The sequence below is a fragment of the Rissa tridactyla genome, chromosome 22, assembly GCF_028500815.1.
Source record: "Rissa tridactyla isolate bRisTri1 chromosome 22, bRisTri1.patW.cur.20221130, whole genome shotgun sequence".
Classification (NCBI taxonomy): Eukaryota; Metazoa; Chordata; class Aves; order Charadriiformes; family Laridae; genus Rissa; species Rissa tridactyla.
The window spans coordinates 5,225,415-5,245,619 of NC_071487.1; the positions used below are offsets into that span (position 1 = coordinate 5,225,415).

Sequence of the window (20,205 nt, forward strand, 5' to 3'; positions counted from 1 at the left end):
GAAACTCTGCTGTGTTTGTGCTGATGGAGGTGATCCTTCCCCTCTGCTCAGCACTGGTGAGGCCACACCTGGAGTGCTGTGTCCAGTTCTGGGCTCCTCAGTACAAGAGAGACATGGACACACTGGAGAGAGTCCAAGGAAGGGCCACAAAGATGAAGAAGGGGCTGGAGCATCTCTCATGAGGACGGGCTGAGAGAGCTGGGACTGTTCAGCCTGGAGGAGAGAAGGCTCGGCAGGATCTTATCAACATATACCTCAAGGAAAAGTGTAAAGAAGACAGTGCCAGTGTTGCCCGGTGACCAGGTGAGAGGTGGTGGACACAAATTGAAGTACCAGGAAATTCTTCTTAAGCATAAGAAGAAGGTTTTTAGCTGTAAGGCAGACTGAACACTGGAGCAGGTCGCCCAGAGAGGTTGTGGGGTTTCCATCTGTCCTGGTTTGAGGTAAAACAGAACCAATTTTTCTGGTTTGTAATTTCACTTTTTAGCTGGGCCTCTTCTAACTGACTAACGTCTGAAATTAACAGCATCTTGTTCAGAAACTGTTCACTCTCAGAGGGGTAAGACCTGATTGTACCAAGGAACGGTGCGCACAGAGGCTCTTGCTTATACTTATTGCTGTACCAACCAAGGGCAGCGAACTTCGCCGTTTGCCCCGTTAGAGGGTCGGAAGCGGAGAAGCGCAGAGGGGTCCCACCTGCAGGGAGGAGCAGACGGGACAGGGGACCCCAAACCGACCATCAGGGTATTCCATCCCATCTGCACCACGCTCGGTGTAAAAGCCGAGGGATCAAAGGGGCAAGGGGGCTCTGGCTCGTTCTTTCTTCAATGGCCGGCGTCTGAGGAGGACCCTGTCTGTCCGTCTGCCTTTGATCCCGATCCCAGCATTCCTGACTCTAGTTCCTGAATTCAGCTCCCGTCCGTCGCTGACTCCAGTCTGGGACTTTCCCTGTGTCTGCTGGTGACGCGATCACCATCCCGGGAGCTGGATACAGTTTTGTATCTATTGTATATGTTTTTTTTTTCTTTAATTTTTATTATTCTATTATTATTTACTATTTCCTTACTTATTATTATTTTCATTAAAGTAGTTTAGTTCTTTTTCTAAACTCGTAAATCTCCTTAATCTCTTCCTCTCCTCTCTGAGGAGAGATGGGGGGAAGGGCCATCTGTCGTTCTGCTTGGCCAATCCGGCCAAAACCACAACACCATCCTTGGAGATATTCAAAAGCTGACTGGACATGGTCCTGAGCAACCAGCTGTGGTTGACTCTGCTTTGAGCAGGGGGGGAGTGGACTAGATGACCTCCAGAGGCCCCTGCCAACCTCAGCAATGCTGTGATCCCCCCATCTTCTGCTGATGGGCTGTGAGAGAAGGCTCTACAGGACTTTTCAGAGAGCACTGATGCACCCTGTCCCCAGCCAGTGTCCTGGAGCTGATTTACAGGTATAATTAGTACGGGGCGATGGTCTGGTTCCCCACTCTTCTCTAGCTCACTAACCTCTGCTCAGTACTCTTGCGGCACACTGAAAGATAAACAAGAACATGCTACTTCATGGAAACGGCCGAGTGCCATTTGTGGCTGTTGGGCAGATCATCTCCAGGGGGGTCTCAGCTGAGGGGGGGCTGTCGGTCGAGAGGATCCGCTGTGAGGTACTCAGTCCTCTGGGATAAGGAAAGTCCTGACCACTGTCAGGATATGGCACTCCAGGGCACTCTCGCCATGGTGAGTGGGGTTGGAGAAAGTAAACGCAAGGTTCAAGTGAAGACTTTTTCTGCCTTCTTGCCCTGCACTTTGCGCCCTCATGAGGCAGAGCATCATCAGCCAGCCCATGCCCTGCTCCCTCTGCCTTCCTACAGCACGCTGGCACAGCTTTCTGATGGTTAACGTGTCCAAGAGATGTCAGCCAACTATCACATAACCAACCCCAAGGAAGGCAAAAAACTGTGCGGCCAACACAGCAGAGGAGACGTCCAGTCCCCAGGGTGTTCAGGCTCTTGTCTGGGACAAACCCAGTTGTCGCTACTCAGAACAAACGGATGGGAGACAATGATGGAAGTGCTGGTGCTTTACATCATTGTCCCGCTATTGCTAATCTGCATAGAAGAACACACAAGGGGTTAATCTAATTAGTCGGTTTTACTCCTGGGGCTGACAGAAGTCAGCCAAATTAGAAATGCCCACCGCAAAGTCTCTCCCAGGTTTACCAGCCTCCAGGGACTGGGGGAAGAGGGGCAATACAATCCCAAAGCAGCGGTGTTAGTACAGCGCGTCCTGTCACACCATGGCTATGGGCACGGAGCGTGGCACACGGGCAAGGCTTGCTGATAAAGGGATGACCCTGGAAAAGCGTGTCGGAGTCAGGCATCCCCCCGACAACAGCTACCCCAGGCTCCCTCTTCCCTCTGCTAACACAACTCCTTTTTTTTTTTTTTTTCTGTTGTTGCTGAAAGACAGCCAGAGACTGTGGAATAATCAGCACTTTTGAGCCCACTGTTTCTCTTGTCTCCAAGGAAACTGTGCTATTATGCTCCACGTAAAACCGAGCAGGATTTTCAAGAAGGGAAGTCTCCACAGGTAGCAGCGGGGAAGCACCCTAAGCGGGAGAAGAGGGAGGAAGCTCTGCAGGAGGAGAGGGGTTGGGAAGAGCTTTGCACAAGCTGGGCAGCTACGGAGGGGCAAGGCAAGGGGTCCCTGAGCAAGCCGTGCTCGTCTCTCCAAGGCGGGCAGCTTCTGGTGCTGGGTCACCGAGTGAGAGGGCAGAAGTTAAACAGCCAGTCCTTGCGTGGAGGGAGGGAAGGCTCAGTGCTTGCGAGGAAGAAACGCGCCAGGCTGCTCAAGGGAAGGCAGGCAGGGCCGTGCTTCACCCTCAGGACTCCGCTCAGCGGCCTGACAATTGCAGTTAGCAGCTATCAGGTCCTACTTGCTTTTGGGCGGATCAGTGGCACTCCAGGGTAGGACGCTACAGTCACTCCACCAGCAGCTGAGTAAAATAAGTGCTTTGCAGGGACCATCTTTGCAAGGATGGCAAAGGAGGAGCGGATGTCTCCTCTCCCGCCTCGCTTTCCCCCATCAGTAGCTCAGTGCCTGTGGTCCGCAGCATTGAATCCAGCCACTGTGCTATTAGCTGGGGCTTTTTTCAATCTTGAGGACCAGGATAGAGAGGGCTCACAGAGCCCTGGCTGGAGGCATCCTCACCCCTCACGCTGTTGGATCCTTTGCAGCCTGTCCCGTTGGGAAGGACAGCACAAGCTGAAAGCGATGCAGTCAGAGTGCCTATGCTGAAAACTTCCATTCACAAGCCCAATTTCGGGTGAACTCAGCCATCTTTGTGTTGCTATAGCAGCCCCTGGCAGGGCTTTCTGCTCAGCGAAGCACTAGGGCATCTCCATTTTCCATTCCACCAGCCAGCTCCCTCCCAGCCAGCTCCTACCACCGCTCCACCCAGGAGGAGAACGGATCTGCCCAGGGTCCGGCCACTGACCCATCTCCGTGCCAGAGCCACAGCTAAGGGGGGGACAATCTGCAACGGGCAGGAATTTCAGCCCACCGCTGATGACCAGCTGATCAGCTGGTTTCTGGCTGAAGTTCGATACTGGGAGGACAAGCGCCGCTCTCCCTACTGCTCCCTACTCGTGGTAAGGTCCTGTGGTGAGGTTGTCTCTCTCTAGCTGCTCACCAGGCATTCCACCCCGGCGCAGAACATACAGTCCCACTTTTAACGCACTCCCCTCTGGGCTGTCCCCTGTCCTAAAGCAGGTTGAAAGCTACCCCTGCTGCTCTCTCGTGCGTATGCCCAAGGAAATCTCCTGCCATCCTCCTGTCCTGCTTCAGTCCCTGGGCCTGGCACCGCTCTTACTCATGCATTCAGATTTTCTAACAAAACCACTCACCTGGAACAAGTGCCGGTTGTCGAGCAGGAAGGGCAGCAGGTCTTTTTCGTCTTGGGTGATTACTCTGAGCTGTTTCGTTCTTTAATTCTTTAAGATCAAAGGCAGGACGCAGGATTTTCTCCTTAGAAAGGTACAGCGTTAGCCGAGAGCTCTGAGCCGTACCTCCTGAGAGAGGAAAGGAAGACTGTAATATGCTCAGGATACATGGCAGTGGGGGGTGGGGGAGTGGCGTGTAGGAGGAGACTGAAAAAATCTTCGATGATTGCAGGAGACCAGAGGACAGAAAGCACCTGTCACCATGATGTTGCATATAGTCCATACTGGATTTAACACTACCGGCGTTTTCGCACTTCCTTCTGCTTCCTCGCACAAGCTGTCGGCGGTAACAGAGCGCGGGGCTGTTAAACGAGAGCCAGATCCCCCCCTGCCCCTCAGCCCCATCCTTCCAGGAGGGTGGCTGCACGCCGAGATCCAGCCAGCCCCAACAGCTGGGTACCCCGAAGGGGCAGGTCCTTCACCAGTCCAGGCTGTGTAAGCAGGACCTCAGAGATCCAGACACATCCCTGGGGTTTCCTAAGGGGGGGACACGACATGTGTCTGTGCCTCAGCCGAATCGCTGTACTCTCCCATTGCTATATCGGGCAAGTCACAAGGAGGAATCAATTCACTGCACGTGCCAAGGAAATGCGTTAGCAACACAGTCTGCCAGGGAGCCAGACGCTGCTTTCAAGGAAGCAGGCAAAACTTCCACCGTCTTTCCTCACTGATCTCTTAAATATTGATTCCTGCCGCAGTTTGGTAGAAGTTTCTACTTTGGTAGAAGTCTTGCATTTCAAAACTTCCATCAATGCACTATGCTACAAACACCGGAGGGCTGGCAGGCGTGAGCACCACACAGCCAGTCCCGGCCTCCGAATGGGGCAGAGGGAAAAATGATGTCCAAACCCCAAGCCCCAGCACCAAGGTTACAACAGCACCTCTCTTTCTATTCCTCCCAGATACGTGACTCCCAGGGGACGTGACTCGGTCGTTTCCTGACTTCTCCTTAATTCATGTGTCACCAGTGCAGGGGCTGTGCTGCGGGCTCCAGCTTCAGCACACCAACCGCCACGTGTTGCCTCTGCAGCGAGAACGTGCCACAGAGTTTGAACTCATCCAGCGAGGGGTAGGTCAAAGCCAAAGCGTCAGGCTCATCTGACAGAGGGTCCTGGAACTGAAAATCCCCCCGAGCCCTCTGTCCACAATTAGGCTCCATGGGAAGAGGAGAGCTAGACCTCTTCAGCCCAGGTTACAGGGAACAACTCCCAACACCGACTGGCTTTTTGCAGATATTAATCATAGAATCATAGAAACACCTCTCCTGTGAAAAAGGCTGAGAGAGTTGGGGGTGTTCAGCCTGGAGAAGGGAAGGCTTGGGGAGAATTTAGAGCCCCTTCCAGTCCCTAAAAGGGGCTCCAGGAAAGCTCGGGACAAACTTTTCAGCAGGGCCTGTTGCGATAGGGCAAGAGGTAATGGTTTTAAACTAAAGGAGGGAAGATTTAGACTAGATATAAGGAAGAAATTTTTTTATGCTGAGGGTGGTGAGCCCCTGGCCCTGGTTGCCCAGAGAGGTGGTAGATGCCCTGTTCCTGGAAACATTCAAGGTCAGGTTGGATGAGGCTCTGAGCACCTCATCTAGTTGAAGATGTCCCTGCTCTTTTCAGAGGGGCTGGACTAGATGGCCTTTAAATGTCCCTTCTAACCCAAATTATTCTACGATTCTATGATTTAGGTTGGAAGACCTTTAAGATCATCAAGTCCAACAGTAAATCAGGACAGTGATTAGATGGAGCTTCATTGGACGGGTTATTTGCAGCCTGGGGTCTCGACTATCTCTGGAATTCTCCCTTGTTTTAACTTGCTCCATCTGCCAAATCAGCACGGGCACAGGCCATTGCTGCATCAGGAGGCAAGGACACACTGTCTGCAGCCGACAGATTGCTTGGTCTTCACGCGGCTTGGTTGCTCATGTGTAAATGGAGGAAATGGCACTAATCTCCCCATTGAAGGCTGCACAAGGTCTCAGGTCATGCGAGCCTCAGCTGGGGCTGGAAACCCAAGCAAAGTTTCAGTCGCCTTTCCAGCAAAGCGCATATTGGAATGGGCTGCACAAGAAGATAGTTTTATTCCCAAATTAATGCCTTTGGTTATGGGGGATAGACTCCAGCACTCTGCTTGCACCACCCGCCCAAAACGCTCCTGCGGAAATGTGGCCGAGGGCCAGCCCAGCCCCAGAGGGCCACGGAGGTGGATGGCAGCGGCACAGCCTGGGGCACGGCCGGTCTCCTTTGCTCCTTCTGCCGGGTCAGAGCATCGGCCGCAGGGGGGGTTGTCCCAGGGAAAGGACATCTCTCGTTCCTCATGCCCCTGCTCAGCGGGTGCTGGTACAGAAGGGTGCCCGACGCCACCGCTGGCTGTCTGCTCCAGGCTGGGTGACCTGCAGCAGCCAGAGCTCCTTGGGCTCAGTGCATTTCTGGCACTATCCAGAGAGGGGCAGAGCCTCCACACGCACGGCCATCCTTCAACCGGTGCGTGAGTCCCTGAGCCTACCTCAGGGAGAAATGGCTGGCTAACAGTGAGTCACTGCCCTTTTCCACTCCCTATCCCTGAAGTTCAGCTTGGCCCCAAGAATCTGTGCTAAGTCCTACCCAGTTTTTTAATCCCCAGGTGAATACCTCTAGGCCTTTTTCAGCCATAAACTCACAGTGACGAATGCCTTAAGCCTTCTCCTTAAGCAACTTTTTCCATGTTTCCTTTCGACTTGCACGTGTGGCAGTTTCCAGACACCTTCGGAGCAGCAGTCTGAAGCTATGGAGGAGGAGAGCTCTGCTCCCTCGGACTGGAGGTGCCCGATGCTCAGGCAGAGCCTTTTCAGGGTGCACCAATCCTTGGGGAACAAACCCCACGGTGAGCTACCCCCTGCTACCCCCCAGGTCTCTCCTCTTTCCACAAGTGCACACTTGATCATCCGCAACGCGCAGAGGCCACGTGATACCGTAAGTTATCAACGACGGGCAAAAGGAAACTCACAATGTCACCCTCGTGAGAGGTGCTGAGAAAAGACACGACAACTGCGCCTCATGTCCCTTAGTCACCCTATAAAGGGTATTCTGATGCTACCCTCGCGCAGCCCTTTGAAGATAAAGGAAGGGCTTGTTGGGAAACGGCCTGAAAATAGTTTTCCCAAATCGGCTGCCTGGTGATTTTCCCCACAAAGCACCTTTCAAAATGATTTACGCTAATCTCACAACTAGACTAAAAATGTTACATAGGGACAGGGTAGTTTGTTTTGCACCCACTCCCTCTTTAAACGTGCCCTCAGTCTGTATCTCAGCACAACTTAGACCCCAGTCCTAAACCAGGAAAGTTCTGGGCAAAGGACTCTTGAGGCAGATTTTTACAGAGGGTCTGTGTGTCTAAAAGAGAGATTTGCAGGTCCGGTAGAACTTCTTTACCATCTCTTTGTTTTTTTAAGAAAGACATTGATTATTTATTGGATCTTTAAAAAGCAAAACACCTAAAGATGGGCTAAGTGTTGACCCATACTGTAATGATATGGAAAAAACCCACACGTGAAGCTCTGTTAGCGCGCGGTTATGGCAAATTCAGTTTCTATACACAACCTGGATGAGGCATTGAGATTGCAGGGCTGGGTTAGAAAAACCCAAGGGCTGGGTTCAAAAACCCAAGGGTTGGGTTAGAAAAACCCAAGCAGGAGTCCCATGGTTTCAGTGTCTTCCAATAAGCACTTACTGCCTTTAGCCTTTTGTAAGGGCTCAATTTGTCCGAACCGCTGAAAAAAACACCCCTTAAGGAGCGTGCTGTGATGAATTGCAGGTGTAAGTGCATGCAGTCCTGTCGCCTGAACGCGAGGACAAGTGGGAGGACACACGTGAACCACCCTTACCTAGCTGTGTCGTAGGAACACGGATGTTTTCCGCTGGGGTGTAGAAAGCCACTGGGATATTCCCAGCTGCTAATTGTCATGGGGAAAGATGTGATTTTCTTGTATGTTAAGCAATCCGACAACCCTTCCTTCCCTGGATTTTGCAATTCTGTGGTCTTGTTCTCCTTGTTACAGTAACCTTAATTTGGGGGTTGGGATTAATTGTGTGTCCTGCACTGCTCACTTGGCCCAGGGAGCAGCGTGCAGTTATGCAGCTGTGACCTTCATTCCAAGTTAGCAGAGTTTCTGCAAATTAATCTCCTTTGTGCTTCACAGAGCTGCTCAAGTAACAGAATTTCCTTATGGGAAATGCCAATATTTCAACATTTATTTTTGCCCTATTTTGGAACAAAAGGTCCAAATTTCAACTCTTGCAACACGTGAGGTTCAGGAAAATTCAGAAATGTAAAGAAATGTTTTGTTTTGGATCAGAATGATGTAAGTCAACTCCCATCTGAGCTGTAATATTTCTTCATGTGAGTGCCTCTCATGATAATTTTTTTGCCCGAGCTGCCACAGTGCATCATCCCTGATGCAGCCTGGAGGGAGAGCAAAGGCCAAGGAGGGCTAAAAGAGAAAGAGCACGCGATGCAGGTCTCCCTGACAGCACCTGCCAGGACATTTTGCTTAGAATTTCTGATTGGACAATGAAAGTGATAGTTAAAAAATGGTATATCACAGAATCACAGAACGTCGGGGTTGGAAGGGACCTCTGGAGATCATCGTGTCCAAGCCCCGGCCACAGCAGGGTCACCCAGAGCAGGTGGCACAGGAACGCATCCAGGCGGGGTTGGAATGTCTCCAGAGACGGAGACTCCCCCACCTCTCTGGGCAGCCTGTGCCAGGGCTCTGACACCCTCAAAAGAAAGAAGTTCCTCCTCGTGTTGAGATGGAACTTCCCATGGTCAAGTTTGTGCCCGTTACCCCTTGTCCTGTCCCCGGGCACCACTGAGAAGAGCCTGGCCCCATCCTCCTGACACCCCCCCTTTAGACATTGATGAGCATTGATGAGATCCTCTCTCGGTCCTCTCTTCTCCAGCTGAACAGCCCCAGGGCTCTCAGCCTTTCCTTATAAAATAGATGTTACAGTCCCCTCATCATCTTTGTCACCTCTGCTGTCCCCTCTCCAGCAGTTCCCTGTCCTTCTGGAACCGGGGAGCCCAGAACTGGACCCAGCGCTCCAGACGCGGCCTCACAAGGGCAGAGCAGAGGGGGAGGATGACCTCCCTCCACCTGCTGCCCACGCTCTTGATGCCCCCCAGGATGCCATTGGCCTTCTTGGCCACAAGGGCCCATCGCTGCCTCATGGGCATCCTGTTGTCCCCCAGGACTCCCAGGTCTCTTTCCACAGAGCTGCTCTCCAGTGGGTCAGCCCCAACCTGTCCTGGGGCAGGGGGTTATTCCTTCCCAGGTGCAGCACCCTACACTTGCCCTTGTTGAACTCCATGAGGTTCCTCTCTGCCCAGCTCTCCAGCCTGTCCAGGTCTCACTGGATGGTGGCACAGCCTTCTGGTGTGGTATATCCCAGGACAAAAATTATTACCCCAAATTTTTGACTGAGTAGTTTCAAGTGATGCATGAGACAAACTTTTGTGAGCTCCTGAAGTTTCTCTCATTCAAAAGTGCCCTCATTTTCTCCTTGGTTCTGCTGAGAATGTATGTGATTGATTGAGACGTTTCAGCTATTTTGAATCCCAGCTCATGCTCCCTGCTTCTCCCAGGTGCACAGGGAACTTGTGCTGCACAATTTGAGGAGGAGCTCTGTTTCAGGAGTTCGTGTGATCTGTTTTGTACCATTTTTTTAGAAATCCCTGTATGTTACTGTACAGGCTGAGGCAGCATGAACTGCAGATGCCTAACGTGGTTGCTCTGGTGATGCCCGAAGTCTTAAAAACAACATTTTCTCAAACTGCTCAGCAAACTTTACTGACGTTTCCACTGGAGAATGAATCCCCTGCTCCCTCCTGAAAAGGCTCCCTGGTGGAAACTCACCTGGATTCCCATAGCATGAGGTGTGAGCAGTCATTTAGCTTTTCTTCCCTGCCCTAATCCACCTCTGACTCTTCCTTCCAGCCCCATGCCTTTCTACTAGCACTACAAACTGCCTAGAGGTTGTTCTGCCTGATATGTTTGAAAGAGGCTTGATTTCAGTTTCATGCCATAAACAAGATCCTTCTAAAGAAAGAACTTGTGTGTTGTGGTTGACACACTGGAGGGAAGGGATGCCAACCAGAGGGACCTGGACAAGCTGCAGAGGTGGGCCTATGTGGACCTCATGAAGTTCAACTAGGTCCTGTTGGGGCCAAGTGCAACATTCTGCACCTGGGTTGGGACAATCCCAAGCACAGACCCAGGCTGGGGGATGAATGGCTGGAGAGCAGCCCTGAGGAGATGAACTTGGGGGTGTCGGTGGGTGAGAAGCTCCACACGCCCCGGCACCGTGTGCTGGCAGCCCAGAAACCCCCTGCAGCCTGGGCTGCATCCCCAGCAGCGTGGGCAGCAGGCGAGGGGGGGATTCTGCCCCTCTGCTCCACTCGGGGGAGACCCCCCTGCAGTGCTGCCTCCAGCGCTGGGGCACCGACAGCAGAAGGACACGGAGCTGTTGGAGCGGGGCCAGAGGAGGCCCCGGAGATGCTGGGAGGGCTGGAGCCCCTCTGCTGGGAGGACAGGCTGAGAGAGCTGGGGGGGTTCAGCCTGGAGAAGAGAAGGCTCCGCGGAGACCTTCCAGCCCCTGCCAGTCCCTAAAGGGGCTCCAGGAAAGCTGGGGAGGGACTCTGGAGCAGGGAGGGGAGCCACGGGACGAGGGGGAAGGGTTTGAAACTGGAAGAGGGGGGATTGAGATGAGATGTGAGGCAGAAATTGTTTGCTGTGAGGGTGGTGAGCCCCTGGCCCAGGTTGCCCAGAGAAGCTGTGGCTGCCCCATCCCTGGAGGGGTTCAAGGCCAGGTTGGCCAGGGCTTGGAGCAACCTGGGCTGGTGGGAGGTGTCCCTGCCCAGGGCAGGGGGTGGCACTGGGTGGGCTTTAGGTTCCCTTCCCACCTAAACCATTCGATGGTTCTAAAGACCTGTTTTTGGCTTGCTTTGATGTATTTATACATTTAACTCTACCCTGTTTTATATTTTACCCATGACTTCAGAATGCAGCTTTCTTCCATGGTTTGTGCAGCATGGAGACAGTTCTAACGTCCATGTGGCAATGTTTTCTTCCATGAGCAGACTGCCTCTGTCCTTCCTCCCCACCACCGCTCTGCCTCCTGCGGTCTGTGCTCGGCTGTGCTTTGTACAGCCCAAGCAGCTTCCCCAGTTCTCATGCTCCCAGGTTTCTCCCTGTTCGCTGGTGCAGTTTCTGCGCGCAGTAGAGTTTCCACGCGGATGCTGACAGCCATCAGCTGACTGGTCGTATACAAGCGCAGAGTTTGCATTCTTTGTTAAGACGGCCAGAAAATCCCTTTCTGCTTCTGCAGTAGATCAGTCATAAAAAGCAAGGGGCCAGAGCTGTCTCTTCTACGCTCTACCGGCATTTTAGCTGTTAACCACCTCTTTACACGTACTGCGAGATGTCTCTTTTTGCACTAGGCAGTTCTCTCGCAGTCACTAAGTTTCGACAGCTGAATTCCAGACGTGCCCAAGTGCTCTGGCTGCTCGAGGGACAGGTGCGTACGGCAACCTCACAAGTGAATTCACGGCAGGTAGAAGCATTTCTCAGGGCCCATCGCCATACCCCGTTCGAAGCACTATGAAACGCATCCTGCCAGAATGAGGGACGGCATCGCTCCCAGGAGGGATTGCCCTTACAAAGATATTATTTCTTACTGAAACTCTCAGATGCAAATTCATTCAGTGAGAATGTTTCCTGCTGTGGAGAGGGTAGTGTTCAATGCAGCACAAGATGGACGTGCCTTGCCCTGGGAGGAGGGAGAAGGCAGGGTACATACTATGGATGGGCCTTTCCCCATCCCTTCCTCCACATCCTTATTTCTGAAAACCAGTATCCACTCAGCAAGAGGCAATTCTTACCAGGTTAGCTGAAAACCCATAACAGAGTGAAAAGAATGCGATCTCTTCTTATCCCTTCATCTCTCCTGCCTTGTCTGATCTCACTCCATCCCTTCTGAGTGATGCTTTTCAAATAGTGAGGCTCAAATCTGAGATGGTTTCTTCATAGTCCAGGGTCTTTTCTGGGGATATTCACCTTTACGGAATTTTTCTCGCTTTGCCCTTTCTCTGCCCCATTCCCTCCCCAGCAGCTCTTCCCTGCTGCCCTTCCCCGGCTCCCCAGGCTCCCTGCCGCCACGGCCGGTTGGGGATGGGGCGACCAAGAATGGCTGGTGAGAGGGGAATCCCACCCAATTTCAGGATAAGGGTTGGGCTCTTAGGAAGCACAGGTTATTAGATTGGAAGCAATCAGTCTGGAACAGCCTCTGGCTTTAGTGGTGTTAACAGGTCCCTGGGCAGCCAGGGAGGGGGAAATTTAATCTTCAAGGCAGGGTGGTGGCATCCTGAAGGACAGCGATGGTAGCTGGGGGAGCAGCTGTGCGGAGGGGAAGCTGCAGAGCTGCATGTAGGGTATACCGTATTGCGCTGCATATTTGACTGCAATTTTTCTGCAGCCAAGCAACACAAAAATAGGAAACTATTTCTTGGCAGCAGCAGCAGTGCCCTGAGCACTAGCGGACACAATTATTATTTGTTTCTGCAGGTGAGACACCACGATACTGCACCTCCACGTACACCCTGCTCCATATCAATAACCTGGAATGTCTGAACTGGCAATTAATTCCCGCAGGGGGATGGCTTGCATGGCTTTCCAACAGCGGCATGTGCCTTTCTTTTGGGCATTCTGCATTAGTGAGTTGTACAAACTAGAGAAAGTCAAAAAGCCTTCCTGTTGTTTCAGGCAGCTTGGTGTGGTACTACTGTGGACTGAGTCTGCCTTCTCTCAGCTGGGAAAACAGGATGGAAAAGCTTTACTAATGCTGCTCCGATGATATATTTGTCCAAATTTAACTTGGACCATTTTCTTTGTCGTTCTCCACAAGGTATTGCCATTGGCATTGTGCTCTTCTCCCACAGCTCCCACTGCTGTATGTGTGTATATGTATTACAAGGACAAAAGGGACCAATTGTGATCATCTAGTCTGACCTCCTTTTTCAGGACAGGAATAGCCCTGTGTTAATTAATTATCTTTTAGTGGAATATACTATTTAGAAAAATTTCTGCACCTGCATTACTCTCTTCTGGTGGTGATGAATTCACCACAATTCCAGGCAAATTATATAAGCCTGGGTCTACCTGACCCTGGAAATTATGCATGATCATTAGGAAGAAGCAGTCAACTGCTGCTGTAGAGAAACCGAAATGGACTTACTGATGTTAATGGTAATACTGACATTGACACACCAAGAGGCCATAGCTTAATCAATACTGATATGCAAGCACTCATGCATATACAGCACCTGCAGACACAGTCTTAGAGGCTAAAATGCAAAAGAGATCTGGCGTATGAAAAGCCTGCGGCAGTCACTGGGGCAGCAGCACCTCCAAGTTTCTTCCAGATACCCCCTCAAATCATCGCTTCCCTCGGTGTAGATTCACGTGGTTCCTCCTCTTCTCCTCCCAAGGGAGATCTTAGACTACAGACCCAAGTGTTGCGTTGACTTCTGGGGTCTGATTTTGCAATTTGCTTTCCATTGGGAGCCTATCCAGTTATTCACTGGCTTTCTGGAAGGAGAAGAATTCAAAACTACAAGACTTTAGAGAAAGCAGAGCTCTAGAGGAAACCTATGCCCTCGGTTTCCTTCACAGAATTGCAGAATCCCCTAAAACCAGCTGCTTTCAGCCACCGCTGATGGACTTTCATTCCCTCAAGTTCTCTCTAGGAAAAGCACCCCTACCTCTCTCTTCCGGAGAGACTTTATTTCACTGTTTTTATGACACCCTTCTGTCATGTTTCTTAGGCCCCTAATTTTGACAAAACACCTGTTCACCTTGGGGTAGAGACATGCCCTAAGGTCCCCAAATGGAGAACCCAAAGGTTCCCGCATCTGGCAGGAATCTTCACATCTTCCCAATGTGAAGCATCTCCTGGAAAGACACAGGGTCTCCTCTTAAGGACTGCAGGTGATATTAAAGGCATGTCCTTGCCTATCTGCCATTGTAGCCAGAGAACGGTACTTATATCAAAGTCGTATTTAGCTATCTGCCTATCTGTGGATCTTGCCCAGTCAGCAAGATCTCTGTCAGATCATTCTTTTAGAGGTGTAAGTACATTGATGCAGTGTTAAGTCAATAAACCAGCTTTCACATTAACAGTCGAAAAGGTTGAGCTTCATGAGGGGAGACCTCCTTGCCCTCTACAACTCCCTGAAAGGAGGGTGCAGAGAGGTGGGTGTTGGGCTCTTCTCCCAGGGGAATAGTGACAGGACCAGAGGAAATGGTCTGAAGCTGCGGCAGGGGAGGTTTAGATTAGATATCAGGAAGAATGTCTTTGCTGACAGAGTGGTCAGGCACTGAACAGCCTGCCCAGGGAGGGGGTTGAGTCACCATCCCTAGAGGTGTTTAAGAAACGTCTAGATGTGGCACTTCAGGGCATGCTCTAGTGGCACAGATTGGAGGGGGTTTGGTTGGACTCGATGATCTCAAAGGTCCTTTCCAACCATGAAGATTCTATGATTCTATAAGCATTTCACCTCCTGTTACATCTTTGATCTCTTCGAAGTATTTCATGGGAAAGTATGGCCTTTCCTTCAAACAGTTCTCCAGAGCTGGTGTCTCAGTGACAGTTTTCCCCCAGTTGGTGGTGCAGAAGGGTCTGCTGGACACCTTTCACCCACCGAGACCACACGGATTTGGTGCCCGGGTCTCCCAGGCAGCGCGTACACACAATACTGGGCTGTCATCCAGAAGGTCACCCAGAGGAGGGTGTTTCCAGCTGCCTGTCCCCTGCCAACACGCAGCACGGCTGTAAAGGGTGATCACGCCCTGCGGGATCCCTTCTGCCTCTAACCCAGCACCCTCGCTGAGTTCCCTGGAAGGGAGTTTTCTCCTCATCCCCTATCACGGATCAAAAAGCAGATGGGTGAAGCGGTGGCCCCACGCGCCGGTGGGTGTCGGGCAGGACCGCAGGGCCCAAGCCATTGCACAGAGAAGGTTGGAGTGGTGCTGGCTGCACCCTGTCAACGGAGGCAACGCAAACTGTCTCACAGCTCATTACAGAAACTGAGCCAAAGGGAAGGCACGTTCCCAGCTTATCAGGCCACCTCCTCTGTGAGCTCTCTGATCTACTTTTCCAGTGATTGTTCCTGACCTAGGAGAAGCCCCTGAGAAATCTCACAGTTCATAGCCTGCAGCTAAACGGGCATCCGCAAGCAGCCACGGTGGGGAGCCGGGAGCGTGGCACGCGCGGTCTGACTAACCAGCTGGAAAATTCCACTCCTCTTCGTCGCAGCAGACCATGCTGAAGCACTTGGGAAGCAAACCTTGCCAGCGGTGTGTTTATCTGCTCGCCAGGCTACGGCTCTGCTTTGCTCCCATGAATTGTGCCACATTTTCCAGGATACCTGCACTATCTGCTCAACCCTCGTTTAGCACTGTGATAAGAGGTAGCTCTGGACCAGTGGCCTGCCTCCTTTGCTCCGCTTTATAATGTTTTTTTTTAGCACTGCTGACAGTCAATACAGAGCGACATGAAGGGTGAGGCTCCGGAACGGGGATGCCGGCAGAACTGACCTCTCCTCCAGCTCTGGCCGTGCTGAGCACCAGAAACCAGTTCCTCTGATGCTTTCGCTCCTTGCACCTCTGCTAAGTGATCAGCTCTAGACAACCTCTCCTCACCCCCGCCTAACGCAAAACCCGCTAAATTCCATAAAATCGGTCAAACAACTTACAATAGCCTCTTCTTACTTAGAGACTATCAAACCATGAATTATGAAGTAATGCTGATAAACGCTAGCCTTTCAACGCTGAAGGAATCCCGACTGGCTGACGATCGGAAAGTGTTCACGTGCTCCCAGCTCCCATCCCTCTCTCTGCCTCATTTGCTCACATTTTTCCCCCTTCTTGGCATATTCCCACCCGTGCACATGCTCTTACCTTCTGAATTTGCAGCGGCGCTCGCTGTAGGTTTGTTTAATCCCCCGTCAGAAAGGGAGGAAGAAAGCCTGCGAGCGCCTGGGCAGAAAGCCTCATGCTACAATGTCACTCGGGTCACCAGCATGCACCCGGTGCTGACCAATGGGAATAAATCCCATGGGAATTAGACAGCTGTAAATCCTGGAAACTATGCTTCGCACTTCGAATGTACGTTTGCTGGTTTGTAGTACTATGCCATGAAACAATGCACAAACCTTTGGATCTAAGCAGCGAATCAAGAAAGAAACATGATTCAGACTTTTCCCTGTAACACCCCTAAAACACGGAGCGTCACTCACTAGCGGCCACAAGGCACCCCACCCCCCTGCTTCTGATCACGGGAGGCACAAGGAAACGTGGAACAAGCAGTTCCACAATTATCCAAGGGATCCAACGTCCCCCTGTGCAGCAATAACCCGCTCTTGGCGCTGACGGAAGGGGAGCGAGGCTCAGGGAAGCAGTGCTCTCTGCAGGGTTTTACTTAGGGACTAAGTAACGAGGTTATTAATAAGGCTTCAATTCCGTGAGATGGTTCCCCTTAGATGACAGGTTTTTAGATGCATATATAAGTTTCATCCACAGGTTTAAAACATTGCCTCAAAAAAGAGTTTGATGGGGGAGGTCTGTTAGTACTTTTCAGGTCAGCTAATTTAAAATATGTTATCAGAAGAGGGACTAAAATTTAAAGAAGTGGTGCTTTCTCGGTCTGACCAGCATTTCACGGATCTAGCACAAAAATGACTTCTTGAGTTGTGGTTAAAATGCGTATCTTGCATAGCTGCGATAGGAAATGTGAAAGACTGGAGCGAGCGCAGCGACACGGTCGGTACCCTGCCTTTACCCACGGGAAGCCCAAAGCAAAGCTGCCTCTCCAAGGTCAGCAGTGCGTGAGCATCTGTTCACAAAACCTGGATTTGTGTGAACTTTGTAAGAACAAATTATATTAGAGATCTCCCTCATCGCCTATTCCCGTGACAATGGGAAAGGGCACAAAAATCTCTGAAAACCAGCAGTAAGAAAGAGTGTTTCCTGATCTTTGCAAGTCCCGTAGTGCCTTTAATGCTTCCCTGGACCAGGAGCCCTGCCCACATTTGGGATCTCCTGTATGAATAACAACAAAATCTCCACACAAAATTGAGGAGCAATCCGAACATTACCTTTCCAGGGTTCTCACCGTACCTTCAGGCTGTAGCCCTGGAGCAAAGCCTGTGGAGGGCTCGGGAAGCGGGGGGAGCCCAGGTTTGCTCAGGAACCAGCCCCTGCTTGCCCAGGTTCAACGACAGCATCTGCAAACTCCCAATTGCGGAGTAAAGCCAGGCACCAACCTCTTGGAGATGGAAAGAGACGGTGTGGAGAGGAGCAGTTATCCAGAAGGATCACATCCACGGCTCGCTCCTGATTCCTTCTTGCGCCTGTGATGTCTACCAGCCCCCGTCTGCGAGGCCCCCCCGTTGCCACCCCTCCAGCACGGGGCCGGGCTGGCAGCCGGGGCTGGGACAAGCTGTGGCAGCGCAGGGCTATCTCCCGGGCCAGCACTATGCACAGATAGCGGCACGGCGAGAGCAGACAGCTGGCAGGGCCCAGACCCTGCTCCCTTGCTGCCGGGAGACATGGGGCAGTGGCAGCTGACGGCAGCAGGAGCTGCTGGAGGGCAAAAGCAGAAAGGAGCCCGGAGGCCTGAAGTCAGGTGTTGCAACACTGAGAGCTGAGGGAGGCAGAGCTTGTCCTGGGGATAAAATTGACTACACCTGATAATAATGCTGACTGCTATTAATAATGAACCATTTGCAAAGCCAAAACAGGAGGACCTTCTCAGAGCACACAATCATGCGCTGGTGTCCCTGGGAAAGGCCAACCAAACTCTGTTCCGAGCCCTGAGCGCTACAGCTGTGACTTCCAGCACAGGGATGGCGCCGATGCCATGCTTGCTGCCGTGTCTGCTGGCCCAGGCTGATCCAGCTGCAGAGCTGCTCACTGTGTGGTTGCTCTTGCACGGCGCTGTGTGGCATCCTGCAGACGCATTGCCTTGCTGGGAGTGCACTCCCGGACCGCTCAGGTGATGCTGTGGTGCTTGGATATCCCACATACCAACGTATGAAGGTGTTGCTTACAGGTTTCCCAGGGAGGTTGTGGCTGCCCCATCCCTGGAGGGGTTCAAGGCCAGGTTGGCCGGGGCTTGGAGCAACCTTGGCTGGTGGGAGGTGTCCCTGCCCAGGGCCGGCGGTGGCACTGGGTGGTTTTTAAGGTCCCTTCCAACCCAAAGCGTTCTGTGATTCTGTGATTCCCTTAGCTCAGGCTGCCTTGGCACCACAAGGGTTTCCCTGAAGGCTATGGTGGGATCCTTTTAGAAAGGTCTTGCTGTCCAGCAGGTCACCAGTGGAGGCAGCTCGTCTGACCTCCAGCCGAGTGTCCTGCACAGCCCTGTAAACCTGGACTCTTCAGCCAGCGGCCGTGGCACAAACTCCCATGCACAGTATCACGGGGTGCTGCACGCACAAATGTTTTTCAGCAAAAATTTCTTTTCTCCTCGACTGAGAACGATCATTTCTGTATCTCCAGTGAATGGTCTCCTTAGAAAAATGCAAGAATAATCTAAGATGCCAGCACTGTTTCAATAGAGAAATCACCTTTATTGTAACCTGCCTCTGAGAAACAGCTTGATAGATAAATTATTTTTCTTTTTTTCCCCTGCCAAAATAATAAATATCTTACTCTCTTGTTCACAGGCAGTTATAAATCTGCCTCTTACAAAGACAAGTTTGGAAGTGCCTGCTCGCTCTGCAATGAATACATTCACGAGAGCTGTAGAAGATCTGGATTCAGGTCTCTGCTCCATCTTGGCAGGGTTGAAACCCATGTTTTAGGGGTGTAATCTACCTAACGGGCTATTCCAAGTGGTGAACGCTCCGGGTCCCTTGTGTCCAATACAGTTTGTGCACATACTATGTGATAAAGAAGAGCCATAAACAGAAAACTGAGGCAGGGCTGGCAGATGCCTGCGGGACTCGGCACTGATTCAGCAACACTGAACAAGCACAGGTGAAGAAATGCAATCCCAGATTTGTACGCTATGGACCTACCACGGGGGAAGCCACTGAGACCATCCCAGTTTAACTGAAAAATTCAAAATTTTTCTCTCTTTCCTCATGGGTGATGTCTTCCAGCTCTTGCCTTCTCTGGACTCTCCAGTTGTTCCATATCTTTTCTGTGGAAGTCTGTGGCATCCAAACGGGGATGCAGCACTCAAAGCAAAGCCTCTTAGGAGTGGTGATTAGAACGGAAAGCTTGCTTTAGTTTGTTTAATGGCAGCATTTCAGATCTCCTTAGGATTTTTTTTTTTTTTGCAGTAGTGCCTTTTACAGAGCACAGCGACAATCCTGTAATAAACCAGCAAGACGCAGGAATGTGCTAATTCTCAAAATCTCCTGCAGTCCTCTCAGCAGGACAAGTAAAGAAAGCTAGGATTTTTTGGTGTCCATTATACACTAATTTGTCTGACTTTTGCTACACGTTGTATCACAGAGGCGCCGAGAAAAATAAGGATGTGAGGAGGAGATGGAATGAATTTGTTACAACTCTAGCGAGGTGGTGGGAGATCACCAATCTTAATTTCTTCTCAGCTAATTTGCAGGAACCAGACCGCACACCCGACCTCTTCTGGGTGAAAGCCGAGGAGGCAACCTGCCACAGTTACTCTGTACTTTTCATGGCCTGCCTTCATTACAGCCACATCATTTGCAGCCCTCCTACCTTCCTCAGGATCACTCTATTAGCAAAAAAGGGATCCAGTTCAGTTCAGTTATTCAGCAGCTTTGTATTTTTAATTATTTCAGGCCAGCGAGGTATAAGGCAGGCAGCAATGCAGCTTTGCTGAGAACAGTACCTGGGCAATGTCGACCATTGCCCTGTGTCTTACGTACCTCATTTTCCACTTGAGACGTTTTCTTTCTGGCTCTAGGGTTAAGCAAGTAGCAGCAGCATGGAGCAGCTCAACATCAACTTTCATGTGAAAGCCACTTGATGTAGCTGCGATCCGCTCAGACCCTGAAGGACCCATTTATGCCTCACCGTCCTCATCAGCAGAATGGCGACAATGATCTGAATACCCTTTGTAAAAGACGCTCAATTCTACTGGTTTAAAACAAGAAAAGTTTGGCTATTGGAGACTGGTACTGGATTTGGAGAGAGTATTGCTGT

At 51.3% G+C, this 20,205-nt stretch overlaps 1 protein-coding gene across 4 annotated transcripts in view; it reads right to left on the bottom strand.

The window, feature by feature from the left end:
- The window catches only part of LOC128900634 (excitatory amino acid transporter 4-like), a 40,311-nt gene extending 22,853 nt beyond the window's left edge, over window positions 1–17,458 (bottom strand). For 2 of the 4 annotated variants that reach the window (XM_054182010.1, XM_054182008.1), the window contains exons 1-2: window positions 17,334–17,458; window positions 3,894–4,058 (exon numbers count right to left, since the gene is read on the bottom strand). The gene's annotated coding sequence lies outside the window, so the exon portion shown is untranslated. Of the gene's footprint in view, window positions 1–3,893; window positions 4,059–15,969; window positions 16,029–17,333 lie in introns of those variants that run through there. The other 2 variants (XM_054182009.1, XM_054182012.1) reach the window with 2 other exon arrangements.
- Window positions 17,459–20,205: the final 2,747 nt, after the last annotated feature.